The sequence below is a fragment of the Carya illinoinensis genome, chromosome 14, assembly GCF_018687715.1.
Source record: "Carya illinoinensis cultivar Pawnee chromosome 14, C.illinoinensisPawnee_v1, whole genome shotgun sequence".
Classification (NCBI taxonomy): domain Eukaryota; kingdom Viridiplantae; phylum Streptophyta; class Magnoliopsida; order Fagales; family Juglandaceae; genus Carya; species Carya illinoinensis.
Window position 1 is genome coordinate 23,928,394 of NC_056765.1, and position 18,035 is coordinate 23,946,428.

Here is an 18,035-nt window from a genome sequence, read left to right on the forward strand (position 1 = left end):
AAACTTGATTAATAACATATATTTCTGAGATTTCAACACAACAATCCTGAAAGAAATGTTTGCATCAACTGGTTAAGCATTTCAATCGGCATGAATAAACAAATTCCCGGTGATCCTGAAGTTATTAAAGGTATTTTGTATATATATATATATAACTTGTAAGGCATCAATATTATGTTTTAAAAAGATACTATAATGGCTCATTCCTCCCTGCTCCCTCCTTTATTTTCTTTTGTCTACTATTTATTGAAGATCTTACCTTATTATTATAAAAAGATCCTAGCTAGCACAATCCTTATAACTCGCCCCAATTCTGAAGCAACTATGGTTAATACAAGAGCATGATCCTTATTACTTGCAAGCATGCTCAAGAATTTATTGGCCTAAACAGTTTTAGATGTTATATTAATCTTGTCTGATCTTGATGATCATAATGATCTATGTGCAAGGTAAAAAAGAGGATGAGTTCTTTATTTAGACATTTGTTTTATTTTTCCAACTCGGCAAAGATAATTTGAAAGTAAGATATGTTCTTCATCAATGACCGCATGACCATCAATTTTCAACATCAATTTTGCAACACAGCAACCTGAGATCGAGCTAGACAAATGAAATGCAGAGATACTTACTGAAACATTTTAGACAGATGGCATGCAGTCAGTGGAGAGTAGATTTGAGTCAGGTATTAGAAGATGTCTATAAATATGAGAACAGATTGTAACAGCGCAGAATGAGAAAATGAGAATAATAGCAAAAATATCATCTTCTAATATCAGTGTGGCTTTTATGCAAACAGCTTGAGTCCCTATCTTTCTTCACTCGTCAACACAAACCGATCTTACCCAAGTTACCACTAGCAACCTAAGTACAGTATCATTAAACTTGTTTCAAACTTGATGGAATCATATCTCAAGTCCAACTTTTTAGGCCATTATTTGAAGCATTGTCTTTCTAATTGCCTAGGTACAAGTTTCTAAGGGTAATTTGTCGATAACAATAGAGCTAATAAATCTATAAAGCAGCTTTTGGGAATTCTTTACCCAAAATTTAGTGAAACTTGGACTCAAGTTATATAAGAGCTACCCATCAAACAAATGCGAGCTCTTTACATGAAAATCGGAATATAGTAGCATATCCTTTAAATCCAACAAAAAAAAATTCAAAAAAAACCCCTTACTATAATTTCTTGCTTACAAATACAAAAGAACAAAACCGTCGAGTTAACAAGACTTTTTCCAGCCATGACTATCTTCAATAGATGTTAGTCATTATTTGATAGATTAATATCTATGGTATGTGCATGATGCTAATGCATGCCTAGATAGTAATAGTGTCTAAGTAAACGATACTTAGACATATGATACCTTAAAGCTAAAGCTGAAAATATGACCTGCATGTGTCACATCCTTTGTGTTTGCTAATAATATATTGTTAGATATAGATTCAGTTATGCATAATCTCAATGCATGAAATCTGGCACGAATTCGTACTTGCATTTTATATGAAAAGGAGAGAAACAAAATGACGCTCGTATATAGAAAATGGAATCTTACCTCTTTAACTTTATTAAAAATTAAAAATCATCAAGCATGCTGATAAGAAAAACCACCTTCCATGAACTGCTATTCTCTTTCATTTCAATTAAGAATGGTATTCAATTCCTAGGGATAGAAATAACAAAAACAAAAGTAGTCTAGAGAAAGAGGAAGGAACATGTGAGTGTGAACAATAGGACTAAAAAGATTAAAGAGAGACAAGAAGATGAAGTAATTAAATTTAGAGTAACCCACCACGAAAAATGTTGAGCTTCATGGGTATGGAGGGCGTGCTGATGCACATGGATACTGTCAAAATAGAGTAATAGATTTAAGTACCTAAGCCAAATCAAATACAAACCAAAAACACGTGCCCAAACTCAACATATGCAGCTGATGATACTGCTTGGAATCTCAACTACATAAATCAAGCATAGTAGAAGAAACATCAATTTTTTTTTTTTTTTTGTGTGAAAGCATAGCATAAATAGCAAGAGTGGCTCTCAGCAAACCAGAAAATTCTAATCGAACCTACTAGTTTGAATAAAATCCTTGGTTGCTTACTTAGGCTATTAATCTTGAAGAAAAGTGTTAAAAATATATAATCTCATCTCCACTAGTTTAACACATATAAATAAAGGGTTAAACATAGTCAAAACATTATTATTTACTCAAGATAAGGCAATGAATAGACGTAACAGAAGAAATCAAAGATATGTAGAAAATGGTTTCTTCCCAAAATTCCATTCTCAATAATGAAACAACCAAGGAAAATGTTGGCTCTAGATCAGCCACCGTATTCACCATTTTGAAAAAGGGAGTTATAAATTAGAAAGTCGCATATGGGCTTTATATAGTAAACTTAAATTAATATAGATAAGTGAACTAGGACTTAGACAATTTCACTCACACTGCAATCCCAACAGATCTGAGGAACTGTGAGGGTAAGATAAATTGCATAGTTGCAGCTTAATTCTCATTCAGTCCATGTACAGAAAGTAAGATTTTAGGATAATGTTTGATTTCCTTTAAAAAAACAGTTTTATTTACAGCAGAATAAAATTCTTGATTGTGTTTTGCCTATTAGTAGCAACACTTTTCTTGTAATTTTTTTTTTCTCCTTTTCTGATACCAGATCAAGGAGAATAAGCAGGAAAGATTTTCTAGAATCTAAGAGAAATCAAGATATACAAGCAGCCTAAGATAACTTTGAAAACAAAATAAGAGGATCAAACAAATAAAGGACAAAAACTATAAATGGCATCAATCCACAACACACCTACTCAGCTTAGTGAAGTCCTTATAATATAACAATCTAACTTTTAACATTGAAATTGTAGTTGCTAGGCTCTGAAAAACAAGAGGCTAAAATGTTAAGAGAACCGAGTATTAAATCTACTGATTTATTGCTGAATTATTTCCACTGCTGTGGAATGAAATTATTTTCTACTACTGTAGATGAGGCGATGATGACAAAGGCTTAAAGTTAGGAGTGGTTGCAAGAGAAAAAGCCAATGGACAGTTAGAGGTAGGAGTCAAACTTTCTGTTGTTGTGGTTTTTGTCCAGCTATGTTTCATTTCAATTATCAAGAAGAAAACATCAACCAGTTGATGCATATGATCTGCACAAATACAATTTGTAAGTTCTTTTTCTTGGAGTTATATGAAAGGATATTTAAATAAATTGCAAAGAGACAACCTTATCTTTGTTTTTTATAACCCACCTTGACAACCTTATCTTTTCTTTTTTTACATGGATTGACCCAAAAAGAATTAAAAAGGGGGGGGGGGGGGATTCATGCATGCTCACAGTTGATATAATTCTTGGATGCTCCTCATTATTAAACTTTACATATACAAACTTTCTTCATAACCAGCACAACTAATTAGAAGTAGAGATTTTTTTTTTTTTTTTTAACAATTAAGTTGCTCCACATGAACTTAACACTACATATGTGCATTTCTCTTCCAGTGAATTAGCAAACAATAATCACATTTTAATCTCGCAAGTTAGACCATATAACCAATTATCTCCAAGAAATTCAAGCCCATGCAAAAGCATTAGTAGTGTATACTGTAAAGGCTTTGTATTGAAGTATTGATTGGGTTTCCAAGCCAATAAATTACATAAATAGTTTCAGATTTATATCCTATGGAAGATAAAAGAATTTAATAAAACACAGGAACTAAATCAATGACAGAAGCAGAAACTAAGTGAAACTAACCCAACAATAAAGGCACAATCATCAACTTGGCATGAAAGAAAAATCTAAGGAAATACAGAACATAATTCACAATATTAATCCCAAACTATTTAGGCAGCACATTCTGTTGCAACGACTCAACACAAGTTAGAAAATACATTCATTCCAGTCAAGCATTTTCAGGACCAATAAGTCTGGTCACATTCTAGAATATTGGCTTGTGAGAGAATGAAGGAATATTAGACAGATGTCATGCAATGAGTTGAGAGTAGATTTGATTTAGATATTAAATCATGTCTATAAATATGAAAACATATTAATAAAACTTTACAATGTCAAACATGATTAAAAACTACAAAGTATGACTAAACTTTGGCAATCCATGTTAAATGATCTAATTTGAATTATATCCATGTTAATCTAGGGAAAAGAGAGGTAGCTTGAAAGATAGCTTTAGACAAACCTTTAACGTGCACCAATTTTTACTTCCTGGTCAGCAATAACTACCTTCTCTATAGGAGTGCTGCATAGAAAAAGTCATTATGTCATCCCAAACCACTCAAGAAGCGCTAATAAAGAGCCAACCTTTGGAATTACTCATGAGCTAGCCTTAAAAAAGAAGAAAATCTTGCCATGCAAATCTTGTTACTCATGGGCTTTTCTGTGTGTGGATTTGAACCAACTAATCTTGAGGCTATTTAATAAATTTCCAAAAATCAGAAAAAGGCAATAAGTTCTATAGTATTTTTCAATTTTGGTACTAGTATATTCAGAATTTTGTACCATCAAGTGAAATAGAGATTTTCTTCACTTTCTGCTTACATCCATCACAATGGATGTTCACTTTGAGAATAGATTTTTGCAAGCACAAGCAAGCAAAAAAAAAAAAAAAGGAAACATAAAGCAAAGGTAACTACTATTAGTACCTTAAACCCAAACCCAATTCAACTCCATGATTCTTATGAGATAAAAGTTGCTTGCTTGAATTTTTTTTCCATGATTTGGAATTAAGTTGAAAAAACCCCCTTGGAGATTCAAAGAGAAGTAGCCATATATATTTTCAGAGATACAAGCTACTCATGTTTACCTTACTTTATGTGGGGGAGCCTCCCCATGGAGGGTATTATCTACATCATTCCAAAATAGACACCGTTTGTATCCATAAGTTATAACGTAATGTAAGAACTAAAATAACTCAACTAGAACGGATTATGTAGGTATTTAACTGATAGAAATTGTTTACAAACAATAATAGCTATCAACATGATGGTTTGAGTTCCAAGTACATATCTACGTGGATGACTTCATCAATTTCAAATTATTTTTTATTTGCATTTTTGTTAAGTAGTCTTTGTTAGTACTAACAAACAAGAGGTGTAGACTATTAGTCAAAACCAGGAGATTGTTGTAGCCACCAAGAAGTATTTTACTCTTCTATATTTTTTCATTCATTCTTGTAGACCCTCTCCTAATAATAACATACCCTTGTTTTATTAAAATCTCACAGGCCATCTCTTAATTATTCACTTATTTTTAGCTTATCAACTACACAAATCCAATTTTAGTAGAACCAACCTAAAAACGAAAGATTGATCAATGAGAAATTCAACACAAGCTAGGCATGCAACCAAGAGGAGAGGTGAATAAATTCTGGAATTAAAAATACCACAGTTTCATCAATGTTCTCAAAGTTGTACCTGTTTAGCCAGCCCACGGAGAATCCTTGACCCAAGGTTGCTTTGCTCAAACTTGGCAAAAGATTAGACCTGTTGCCTAGCAATTGTCATGGAATCTAGATTTTTACAACTAAGTCGTACAGCGACCAAGAACAAACATACCATTTGCCGATCCTATATAACAAGTTGTAAAGTCAGGGTACATGCCAATAGACCTTATAATCATAGTAGAAAAGTCGTGGCTGAGAAACACTTACATGCTTCCTTTATACTAGTACTGCTAATTCCGTCACAACCATATTTGCCCCCCATTAGTAGTAAAAGAGACAAGTTTCTTGACAACCCAAATATTTATATATATTTACTGGCCACCCACCATCCCCTATGAAATTCCCAACGTACCCCTGTGGACCACGAAATTGTCTACCAATTTCCTTGAACAAATCGATTAGTTCTCAATTATCAAGATTATGAAACAAATCAATACTTTATAATAAATAATCAACTTTGTAAGACACAACGATTGGTTACGAAGGGAAACCCTTTAAAGAACTCTTTAAAGGTAAAACCTCACGGGGCAGCCAAACCCAGGAAAGTCAATCTTATTATTTAAAGAACAATTGCAAGTAATCATCAATTACAAAACCTTTGCAGTTCGACTCTCTTACTTGCCTAGACAAACGACCCGTTTGTCTTCTACCACAATAGTAGCCAGAACCTCTGGCGATCTTCAAATGTTGGCTTCCCTTGTGGAACTCCAGAGGCTGAAATCCAATCGATATTCATTTACGTTCAAAACACGATCACACTCAAGAAGAGATGAAAAACCCCATAAAAATTCTCAAGTGAATTTTCTCTCACAAATGTTCAGAATATCCTCTCTGAAATTCGTGGTTCAAAGTCCTTACTGAGATATAAAACCGAATTCCTTTAAATAGAAAGTGTGGAAAGAGTTCCAATCACTGTAGGATTCTACTGACGGGTAGAGACAGTTGCGAGAACATTTCCTGAGGGGTTGCTAACATTTCGCGGTAACTCTTCACTGTAGTTTCTTATCTGGGTTCAGCTTCGGGTCTTGATAATTGCAGACTCATATAGATTCGAAATTCATGTAACTGACTTATCTAAACAACCTTATAACCTTCTACATAGGCTCAGTGTTGTTAAAGATAAAGTCATCTAATCCCAACCAAATTTTGCCTCTACAATCTCCCCCTTTGGCGGACTGGTGATAAAACCAACTTGATGAATGTAATATAAAACCTGTCAAAAGCACAAACAACAAATGAAAAAATCATTCTCCCCCTCAATATCATTCTCCCCCTCAACAAATTCATTTAAGCAAATTCATTAAACTCCCCCTTAATTTCAGAGCACCTAAATATTATCACATATTTTAATTTGCACTTTCAACACTCCCCCTTTTGTCACTAATCTGACTATAACCATAAGAGAATAAATACCACTTATGTGTGCCATGATAAAAAAAAATTCTCACGTGTCTCAACTTTTCATGGATTAAATGCACCTGAAGTTTCTCCTAACTGCACAGGTTCTAGTATCGGTTCATCTTCAGTTGAAGAGTTCTCAAATGGCATGGGAGGAGTGAACTTCTTCTGCTTTTCCCTTTCTTTGAACCTCATCTAGATCAACACTTCAACCAAGTCAGAAAAGAAATAGCCAAAATCAAGGTGTGAGAATCGGTTGATATTAGAATCTCTTGATTTTTTCAAAACACATACATGTTCTACTCACGCTTATGGGCTTGCCATATCTATAGGAGAACCACTATAAATAGCCAAAAATAAAGGATCTGATATGAGTTAGGAATTATCACAAACAGTTGGTGTGCACCAGTGAGAAAACAAAGGCCATAATCTCGTGAGCTACACAAACTTGTCCTCAATACATGTATAGAGTTGATATAAAACCAAAAAAAAACAACCCATTTTACAGGCAGCTTAGCTCAACAAAACAGCCCAATGCTTCTTAAAATCAAAAACCCTCCACACATACTTCATCTATTCACATGCCGAAATATAAAACTTAAAAAAAAGAATCAAAAAATCAGTGAATTCGAGTATACTTACCTTGATGATGGAAAATGGAGAGAGGAAAATGAAAGGGGCACCATGAAATGAGGCTTGTGTGAAGGAGCCAAGAGGCCGTGAAAATGGGTATAGAGAAGGCTTATGTTTCGGGGGCTGGGAGTTAATGAGAGAGGCAGCAGAGATAGTCTTTAAGTCTTTAAGGCTTTGAACTCCCGTGCACGTGCTAAGCCATAAAGTCCCATTGGGACTTATGCTATTGTTTCATGATACAATTCCCAGACTTATCCAATACCCCAAACTGACCAAAAAAAATTTATATTTATATTTTTGTATTTATTTTATAGAAGCCAAAATAAATAGAGATTAGAAAAAATAAAAAAAAATAAAAAATTTAAACTTTTTATTTATTTATATAAATAAGCAATAGGGCAAGTAACATACCTAGATGCATCTTAGTTCAAACATAATGTTACTCACAAAACAAATTTAATAGAGTACACTCTCTTATTTGCAACAATCACTGTGGATGTTCACTCCTCATAAGATCATCAATATCAAAGTTCATGTGAGTGTGTGAGTGAGTATTCTTATACCATAGCATTTTTATGAACTCCTTTCTTTAATATATTTTTTATACCTTTATTCATGAATGATTGCTTCTTATAGATGCTCACAAGAGTTTGTTGCTTCACCTTAAAAGTCAAATTTTATGCTAGGGCCTAGATACATGCGCATCTCCTCCAAGCACTAGTTTGTACACCCATTTTTTGTGTTCATGTTTGTTGCTCATATTTTTCTATAATGATTAGAGCAACGATTTTTTCTGTAAGAACTTACGGTGGTAGATCCGTGTAGGGTGTTTGTCTTTTTCCGCAATGAATTAACATCGACTTTTTCTATATGGATCAACTCTTTGTGTTTGGCAAGAGGAGAGCTCTTTATTGATGTACTAGGTTCAACTAGTATTAGTCAATTCAAGGCATGAACTCCATGTAGGGTTAGTATGCACAAAGTGAATCGCACAAAATAGAGAGATGCATAGGTTCAAGAATTTATTAAGTAATAACACAAGTGTTCAAATTTTGACATATCAAGCATGTACTTTCCTTAAAGAAAAGTTTTGAAACAAACCATTTTTTTTTTGTTTATATTATATTTTTCATATTTAAAAACTGGAAACCAGAAATATAAGAGCAAAATAGAAAAATAAGATGCATATCCTAGACTAATGCAATAATATAAAGAATGCAAGGACATGCAAATAGTCCTATCAATTAATGTGACATGGCATCTTCTTTGACCACCCTCCTTGCTTTAAATTTTGGCCTGTTATTTTTATCAACATCACTTTGTATGATCTTTTCTTTATTTTCAAAGCAAAAATCTGCTAGTTCACCAAGTTTGAGACTTAAAAAATTGATTTGTTGACTCATATCACAAACTTGATTCTCTAGACTATTTTTTTTTTCTTTTTGGATTTCTTTCACCTCCATTTTTCTTCACTTTATTCAAGTTGAACCAATTTGGCCTTATATGACCAACAACACCACAATAATGACTGACAAGTAGGAATAAATTTATCATGTAGTTTTTCTTTCCCATTTGAAGTCTTGTACCCTAGGCCAGTTCTATCACTACTCATCTTTTGAACCCTCAACATCTCTTCTAATTTTTGTGTTGTTGTTTTTTCTTGAACCTTTTCCAATTCCTGTTCTAGTGTAATTTTTTGATCCCTTAATCTTGTTATTTCAATATCAGAAATTTTTAATACCTCGGACATGTTATTTTTCTCACTCTCAATATAAGTGAATTTCTTGTACAACTTCTTGTTGAGTTTCTTTAATTTGATCACTTCTTCACATACATCATTGTAAGCTTCCTGTAAACTCAGTTCTTGATCAGCATCAACAAGTGATACATCTGAATCACTGTAATCACAACTAGTTTTAGATTTTGTTAGTGTAATTTCAGGAAAATCATTCACAATAGTAGAGAAAACCATAAAAGATTTTTCACCATCAAAATATGAGTTTAAATTTTCAGAATCTGAACTATCACTAAGTGTGACATTCAATACTTTTCCTTTATTTTTCTTAAAGTTTGGACATTCAACTCTTATGTGACCATATCCTAAGCATTCATGGCACTTAACTTTGAAATTTTTCTCAAATTTATCTTTATTCCAATTTTTAGATTCATTTATCTTTGTAGAAAATTCCTTACCTCGCTTTTGTTTTCCATTAGCTTTCTTGTGATACCCCGTTTTTCTATGTATTTTCACTGAATGAGTGTTTTTAATTTAATTAATATAATAGTTCTTTTATTTTAAATTATTATATTTTAATTGATTTTATTTTATTTGATGTGGTGTTTAATTTATTTTAGTCGTTTTATGGTTTTTAAAATCGTTTTCGTCGGGTTAGTTTTTGGACTCTAGAGGTGAGGATTGGACCTCATTTATTTTCTCTCACCTTTTCTTTTTCCCTTTTTTCTTTTTCTCTTTTCTTTTTCTTGCTCTTTTTCTTTCCTTTTCTTCTTTTTTCTTCTTCTTTTCTTTCCCGGTTTTCCCCTCCCTCACGCACGAACTCCTTCTCTCCTCTCTCCCGTCGCTGACCTGTTCTCCACCTAGACCCACCACCGCCGGCCGACGTGGCTGACACATCCACCACCGTTTGACTCCCCTCCAGCCGGCGCACCACCCCACCAAAAATCAGCCTCATCCGAGCCGCCGATCACCCCCTACAGCCCATCTAAGCTGCACGGCTTTTTGCCGTTTCCGGTGCCATCGCTCCACCTCCGACCACCATCTTTTCAACACTTCTTCACCTACCTCTTGTCGTCCTAACCCACCCATTTTTGCGCCCGATCCGTTGCCAAAGCAGCTCCCACGAGCTCAACTCCGATCAACCCCTTTTTGTACTTCCACTGCCGTTTCCACCACCACCCACGGCCAAAGCTCACTTCCTTTAGCTTCATAAACATCTCTAAGCCATTTCCTATCAATTTTGTGTCTTGGTTTGTCCCCGTTCGAAAGTGGATAATTTACTACCCACGGCTACAATGTAAAATACACTGTTACGTTGTTTTTTCTCCGCCGTTTGTAACATCGTAAGCTTTCAAAAAATACCTTATAGCGCTGTAAGTATTTTCCAAACTCTACTTTTAGATTTAAATATATTTCGCTCTTACAATAAATTATTTGATTACTTGGTTGATTCCGGACTGAATCCAAGGAGTTCGGGGGTTGGATGGATTGAGGACGGAGTTGCTTGGTTATGTTGTTTTGTGATTGGTTGGTTGATTGTGCCTTGAGGTTGCATTTACATGGTGCATTCACGTGCATGTTTTAATCGAGAAAAACCGGTGTTATATGTGTAAATGGATTTTCGGGTGCGTGTGTATCACGACCCTATTGTCGAGATGGGGTATTATCTCGGTGGAGCTCCTCTATTCACTCGAGAGCGTAATATACTGAGTGATGTCCCCTAAGTTGTTGTTGGGCGACAATAGGAGCTGACGGGATGGTAACGCTCTCGTACCGACTCCGTGGCCCTTCGCTGGAGAGGGCTAGAGGATGCTTGGCTATGAACGCGCTGGGTGCGGAACTGGGCATCGCTCGTTTAGGCGTCACACGCGTGGTCGTTACCTGCGGTGTGGCACAGGAGCTAGGGTGTGCGGATGACCCCTAGGGGAGGTCATGGTGCATTCAGAATATTTGGTTATTGGATTGAGTTAGATTGGGCCAAATGAGACTTTTGGCGTGAGTTGGAGAGTAATACGTTTTGGGCCAAAATGAGATTTTTGACGTGCGTGGAAAAAATGTGGTTTACGGGTCATGTGCATTTGCATTCTTTTATGCATATTGTTTGAGTTTAATATGCTTTTATCTAGTGGCGTTTGGATCTTACTTACCTGCGGCACCATTTTTGGTACCGTAGATTTTGATGCAGAGATCGAGGAGGAGGAGGCTAAGCCCGAGGATGCAGCTCCGCCAGAGTATTGAGTTGGAGTTTATGCTTGTTGTTGGATTTGAAACTATATTTGTAGCTTGTAATATTTTATTATGTATGTTTTGAACGGTTTTGTATTAAACAAAGAAAAATTATGGTACTTAGTTATATGACTTTGTTTATCCGCTACGTGTTTTCTTTTGCACATTTGTTGCTTGTACACACACTTGGCACTTGGCGATAGGGTGGTGACCCGTGTTGTTATCATCCGGATGTCTCAATTTTCCCGTATCCGTACGTGGGATTTGGGGGCGTCGCAGGTGGTATCAGAGCGGTTTGGCTTTGGGTAAAACCACATGTCCCGTAGGTAGTACCAGAATGTTTTTAAAGTTGTGTTTTAAAATTTATTTTAAGTAAAGTTGCTATTTGATTTGAATTTATTTGAGCTAGTTTGCTTGTATTTATTTATTTAGTTATGTTATTGCATGCTAGTATATTGTATTTTCTTGTTATGTGGTTTGGTTTTGGTTTTGGTTTTATGTTGTTAGTTTTATTTGTTTTTCTTAAAGGGGGTCAAAGGTTGTGTTGTGGCAGGAAGATGGTGAGGCCAAGAAAGTCTACTCAAGGGCCTCGGGATGATACGTCGAGAGATGATGCCATAGCCCAAGCGCCAAGGCAAATGACTGAGCTCATGCAGCATAATTTTTGGCCACAACAAGGAGGGCCTTGGCCACAACAAGGAGGTCCTTGGCCACAACAAGGAGGGCCTTGGCTACTACAAGGAGGGCCTAGTGGAGGGGTGCAAGCTGGATGCACCTATGAGTACTTTCTAGCGCATAGAACTCCACCCTTCACGGGAGAAGAGGATCCACTACAGGCTGAAAAGTGGGTCAGAGATTCAAAAAGAACTTTTGAAGTATGTGATTGCACTGAGGCGCAACAAGTACTTTATGCCAGCTATCTATTGTAAGGCACTGCTTCTAAGTGGTGGGATACAAAAAGAGTAATGCTGGAGTCAGAATTGGGGTCTTTTGCCTCTGTGACCTGGTAGCGCTTTAAGAAAGAATTTAATGATCGGTTCTTTCCCGCTTCTGTGAGGCGGCAAAAAGCAAGAGAGTTCTCAAGCTTGGTACAAGGGAGTATGACCGTCGAACATTACGCCCAAAGATTTATAGAGCTTGGGCGATTTGCTCCCCACCTCATCGCCACAGAGGAGATGCAGGCCGAGCTTTTCCAAGAGGGTCTACGTCCTGATATACCCCAGATGGTGGTCTGCCACCGGATTTCCACTTTTTAGGATTTAATGGACTTGGCCACTCTTGCAGAGCGAGAGAATAATTTGAGTATGGGCTCCCCTCCAAGACATAAGAGGCGGAGTTTTACTGGTGAAGGAAGTAGTTCGGGTTCGCCTCAGAAATTTGTTCAGCGGACCGGGACTCGACCACAAGCGGCCTCAGGTGTATGTATGGGAGGACGGGTGCCAATTTGCAGAATTTGTAATAGAGCTTATGAGGGTGAGTGTCGACTAAGTGGTGGAACCCATTGTTACCGATGTGACCAAGTGGGACATTTTGCTCGTGAGTGCCTTGTTAGAGTTCAAGGAAGCCGTGGAGGTAGATGTGGTGGAAGAACAAATCAGAGGCAAGCAATACAAGCCCGGGTTTATGCTGTTACACCCAGAGATGTTGATGATGAGGCACCAGCGATCCATGATGTTGAAGTAATTATAGGTATGGATCTAATTTAATTTAATTTTGGATTTGATTTTGGTGTGTTTTGGTTTCTTCTTTGTATTTAGATTTCATGGGTTAATGTGTTTGGTTCAAGGAGAGTCCGTTTATATGAATTTTATGCTTGCACTCTGTTTGATTCGAGTGCTTCTCAGTCGTTCGTATCTTCCACTTTCGCTCAGATATGTAATCTGGTTATGGAACCTTTGCCAAAGTCATTGATAGTGGCTCTACCAAATGGTGAAGTGGTGTGGTGTTCCAAAGTTGCTCTGGGTTGTCCTTTAAATTTTGATGGAAGGTTTTTGGATGCTGATTTGGTTGTGTTTAAGCTGCTGGATTTTGATATCATCCTTGGGATGGATTGGTTATACCGATATTCTGCGAGTATTAATTGTAAAAGTCGGGTAATTAGCTTTCAGCTCCCAGATGGTGATTATTTGGAATTTGCAGGGAGTAAGCTAAAAGAAAAGCCAGTAGTTATATCGGCAATTCAAGCAAGAAGAGAGATTGCATGTGGAGCGGATGCCTTCTTAGTCCAAGTGGTGTCTTCGTCGTCTGAGAAGAAGTCTTTGGTAGATATTCCCATTGTGGAAGAATTCCCTGACGTGTTTGTGGATGACTTGCTTGAGCTACCCCCTGTTCGTGAAATGGAGTTTGTTATAGACTTGGAACCTGGAGTGGCTCTTGTACATAAGGCTCCTTATCGTATGGCATTGGCTGAATTAAAAGAGTTGAAGATTCAGTTGCAAGATTTGGTTGATAAGGGGTTTATTCAGCCTAGTACTTCACTGTGGGGTGCACCAGTGCTGTTTCTTAAAAAGAAAGATGGTACCATCAGAATGTGCATTGATTATCGGGAATTAAATAAGGAGACCATCAAGAATAAATATTCTCTCCCACGGATCGATGATTTGTTTGATCAGCTTCAAGGAGCAGCTGTGTTCTTGAAGATTGATTTGAGATCAAGATACTACCAGTTGAGGATAAGGGACAAGGATGTACCCAAAACTGCTTTCAGGTCGAGATATGGGCATTATTAATTTAAGGTGATGCCTTTTGGGTTAGCCAATGCCCCTGCCGCTTTTATGGATTTAATGAATCAGGTATTTAGACCTTATTTGGATTCCTTTGTGGTAGTATTCATTGATGATATTTTAATTTATTCCCGAGACTTGAAGAGCATGTTTATCATCTTCGTCTAGTTCTTGGGAAATTAAGAGAACACCAGTTATATGCCAAGCTCAGCAAGTGTGAATTCTAGTTGGAGGAAGTCAGATTTCTTGGGCATGTGATTTCCCGAGATGGGGTGGCTGTTGATCCTAGTAAGGTGGAAGCCATTTTGTCATGGCAGCGTCCGACGACCGTGCGCAAGATCTGGAGTTTCTTAGGACTTGCCGGATATTATTGAAGATTTGTGAAGGGATTTTCTCGCCTATCCGGACCTCTCATAGCTTTGACTAGAAAGAATGTAGAATTTATTTGGTCAGATAAGTGTGAGAGAAGCTTCCAAGAATTGAAGAACAGGTTGACAACTGCACCAGTGTTGGCACATCCAGAATCGCGCAAGCCATTTGTAGTTTTCAGTGATGCGTCTAAATTTGGATTGGCATGTGTCCTTATGCAAGAGGGACGGGTTGTTGCTTATGCATCTCGTTAGCTAAAGGATCATGAGAAGAATTATCCGATGCATGATTTAGAATTGGCTACGATTGTATTTGCTCTTAAGATCTGGCGACACTTTTTGTATGGGGAAGCTTGCAAGGTATATACCGATCATAAGAGCTTGAAGCACATGTTTTCTCAGAAGAATCTGAACATGAGGCAGAGGCGATCGCTAGAGTTAATCAGTGACTATCAGTGCGAGATCAAGTATCATCTGGGGAAAGCAAATATAGTTGCGGATGCTTTGAGTCAAAAATCGCACTTGGAAGATGAAGCCGAGTCGTCAGAATTGGATTCTTTACTTTGCGGGATGAGAAGACTCCTTATTAAAAGTTCACAGCAAGAGGAAATATTATCTTCAGTTCTTGATATTCGAGTGACTGATTTTGAGGAATTAAAGACTCTTCAAAGGAATAATCCGGAGCTGCTAGATATCAGAAAAAGAGTCAGAAAATCTCGAGGACCATTGCACTATAGTATGGATAAAGATGGAATTTTTCAGTTCCGAGATCGTAGAGTGGTCTCCAAAGATTCAGAATTCAAGGAGCGGATCATGGCAGAAACTCATGCGGCCCCTTATTCAGTCCATCCTGGTAGTACGAAGATGTACCAGGACTTGAAGAAAAATTATTGGTGGGATGGAATGAAGAAGGATATTGCCTTGTATATCGAAAGATGCCACACATGCCGTCAAGTCAAGGCCGAGCATCAAAGACCTGCTGGTATGCTCCAACCCCTCCCTATTCCTGAGTGGAAGTGGGACGACATCACGATGGATTTTGTAGTGGGCTTGCCGAGAACTCCTAGTGGGAAGAACTCGGTTTGGGTGATTGTTAACCAGTTAACGAAGAGTGCTCATTTCTTACCTGTTAATAACACTGATTCCTTGGGTAAATTGACCCGCTTGTACGTAAAGGAGATAGTGCGGTTGCACGGTATACCAAAGAGTATTGTGTTGGATCAGGACCCAAGGTTCACATCTCAGTTTTGGAAGAGTTTGCAGGCAGCATTGGGTACTAAGTTGAATTTAGTACTGCATATCACCCTCAGACGGACGGCCAGTCAGAGTGCACCATTCAGACCCTTGAAGATATGTTGCGAGCATGTGTCATGGAATTTCAAGGGAGTTGGGAAAATCACTTGCCGCTCATAGAATTTGCATATAATAATAGCTTCTATGCATCCATCCAGATGGCTCCTTATGAAGCTCTTTATGGGAGGAAGTGCAGATCGCCTTTGTGTTGGGATGAAGTCGGGGAGAATAAAATAATTAGGCCTGAAATAATTCAAGAGATGCAAAGCCAAGTTTGGATTATCAAGGATAAAATGGCGGCAGCTCAGAGTCGTCAGAAAAGCTACGCTAATACCAAGAGGAGAGAGTTATCTTTTGAAGAAGGTGATTGGGTTTATCTTAAAGTCTCTCCCATAAAAGGAGTTAAGCGTTTTGGTAAAAAGAGGAAACTAGATCCGAGGTATGTCGGTCCTTTTCAGATTTTAAAGAAGGTAGGGTCTGTTGCCTATAGAATTGCTTTGCCAGAATATTTTAGGGATATTCATGATGTCTTCCATGTATCATCCTTGAAGAAAAGTTTTGGACAACAAGAGCCATACTTTGTCGACCCAAAGAGTATTCAGTTGCAACCGGACCTTACTTATGAGGTTGCTCCTTCACAGATTATAGATTGGAAAGAGCAACAATTGAGATCCAAGACGATACCTCTGGTAAAGGTGGCATGGGGAGATCTGTTAGCTCAAGATTTCTCTTGGGAGAGAGTAGCTGACATGAGGATGCAGTACCCCTACTTGTTTGAGTAAATGACGGTACGTTTCCTAATCTTGGTCTCAGTGGAATCATGTGGCTTGTTTCAAGTTGGTGTTTGATCTTGCAAATTTCGAGGACGAAATTTGTTTTTAAGGGGGGAGGATGTGATACCCCATTTTTCCGTGTATTTTCACTGAGGGAGTGTTTTTAATTTAATTAATATAATAGTTCTTTTATTTTAAATTATTGTATTTTAATTTTATTTTATTTGATGTGATGTTTAATTTATATTAGTCGTTTTATGGTTTTAAAATCGTTTTCGTCGGTTTAGTTTTTGAACTCTGGAGGTGAGGACTAGACCTCATTTCTTTTCCCTCACCTTTTCTTTTTCCCTTTTTTCTTTTTCTCTTTTCTTTTTCTTTCTCTTTTTCTTTCCTTTTCTTTCTTTTTTCTTCTTCTTTTCTTTCTCGGTTTTCCCCTCCCACACGCACAAACTCCCTCTCTCCTCTCTCCCATCGCCGACCTGTTCTCCACCTAAACCCACCGTTGCCAGCCGACGTGGCCGACAAAGCCACCACCGTTCGACTCCCCTCCAGCCGGCGCACCACCCCACCAAAAATCAGCCTCATCCGAGCTGCCTATCACCCCTTACAGCCCATCTAAGATGCACGGCTTTTTGCCGTTTCTGGTGCTGTCGCTCCACCTCCGGCCACCACCTCTTCACCACTTCTTCCCCTACCTCTTGTAGTCCTAACCCACCCATTTTCGGCCCCAATCCGTTGCCAGAGCAGCTCCCACGAACTCAACTCCGATCAGTCCCTTTTTGCACTCCCACCGCCGTTTCCACCGTCACCCACTACTAAAGCTCACTTCCTTTAGCTTCATAAATATCTCTAGGTCATTCCCTATCAATTTCTTCTCTTGGTTTGTCCCCGTTCAAAAGTGAGTAATTTACTACCCACGGCCACAGTGTAAAATACACTGTTACGTTGCTTTTTCTCCCCCATTTGCAACGTCGTAAGCTTTCAAAAAATAACTTATAGCGCTGTAAGTATTTTCCAAACTCTATTTTTAGATTTAAATATATTTTGCTCTTACAATAAATTATTTGATTGGTTGGTTGATTCCGGACTGAGTCCGAGGAGTTCGAGGGTCGGATGGATTGAGGACGGAGTTGCTTGGTTATGTTGTTTTGTGATTGGTTGGTTGATTGTACCTTGAGGTTGCATTTACATGGTGCATTCATGTGCATGTTTTAATTGAGAAAAACTGGTGTTATATGTGTAAATGGATTTTCGGGTGCGTGTGTATCACGACCCCAATGCCGAGATGGGGTATTATCTCGGTGGAGCTCCTCTGTTCACTCAGGAGTGTAATATACTGAGTAATGTCCCCTGAGTTGTTGCTGGGCGACAACGGGAGCGGTCGGGATAGTAACACTCTCGTACCGACTCTATGGCCCTTC

The 18,035-nt window shown here is 37.7% G+C and overlaps 1 pseudogene; it reads right to left on the minus strand.

Annotated features, from left to right (window-relative positions):
* LOC122293706 overlaps positions 1–7,058 on the minus strand; it is a 20,056-nt pseudogene extending 12,998 nt beyond the window's left edge.
* Positions 7,059–18,035: the final 10,977 nt, after the last annotated feature.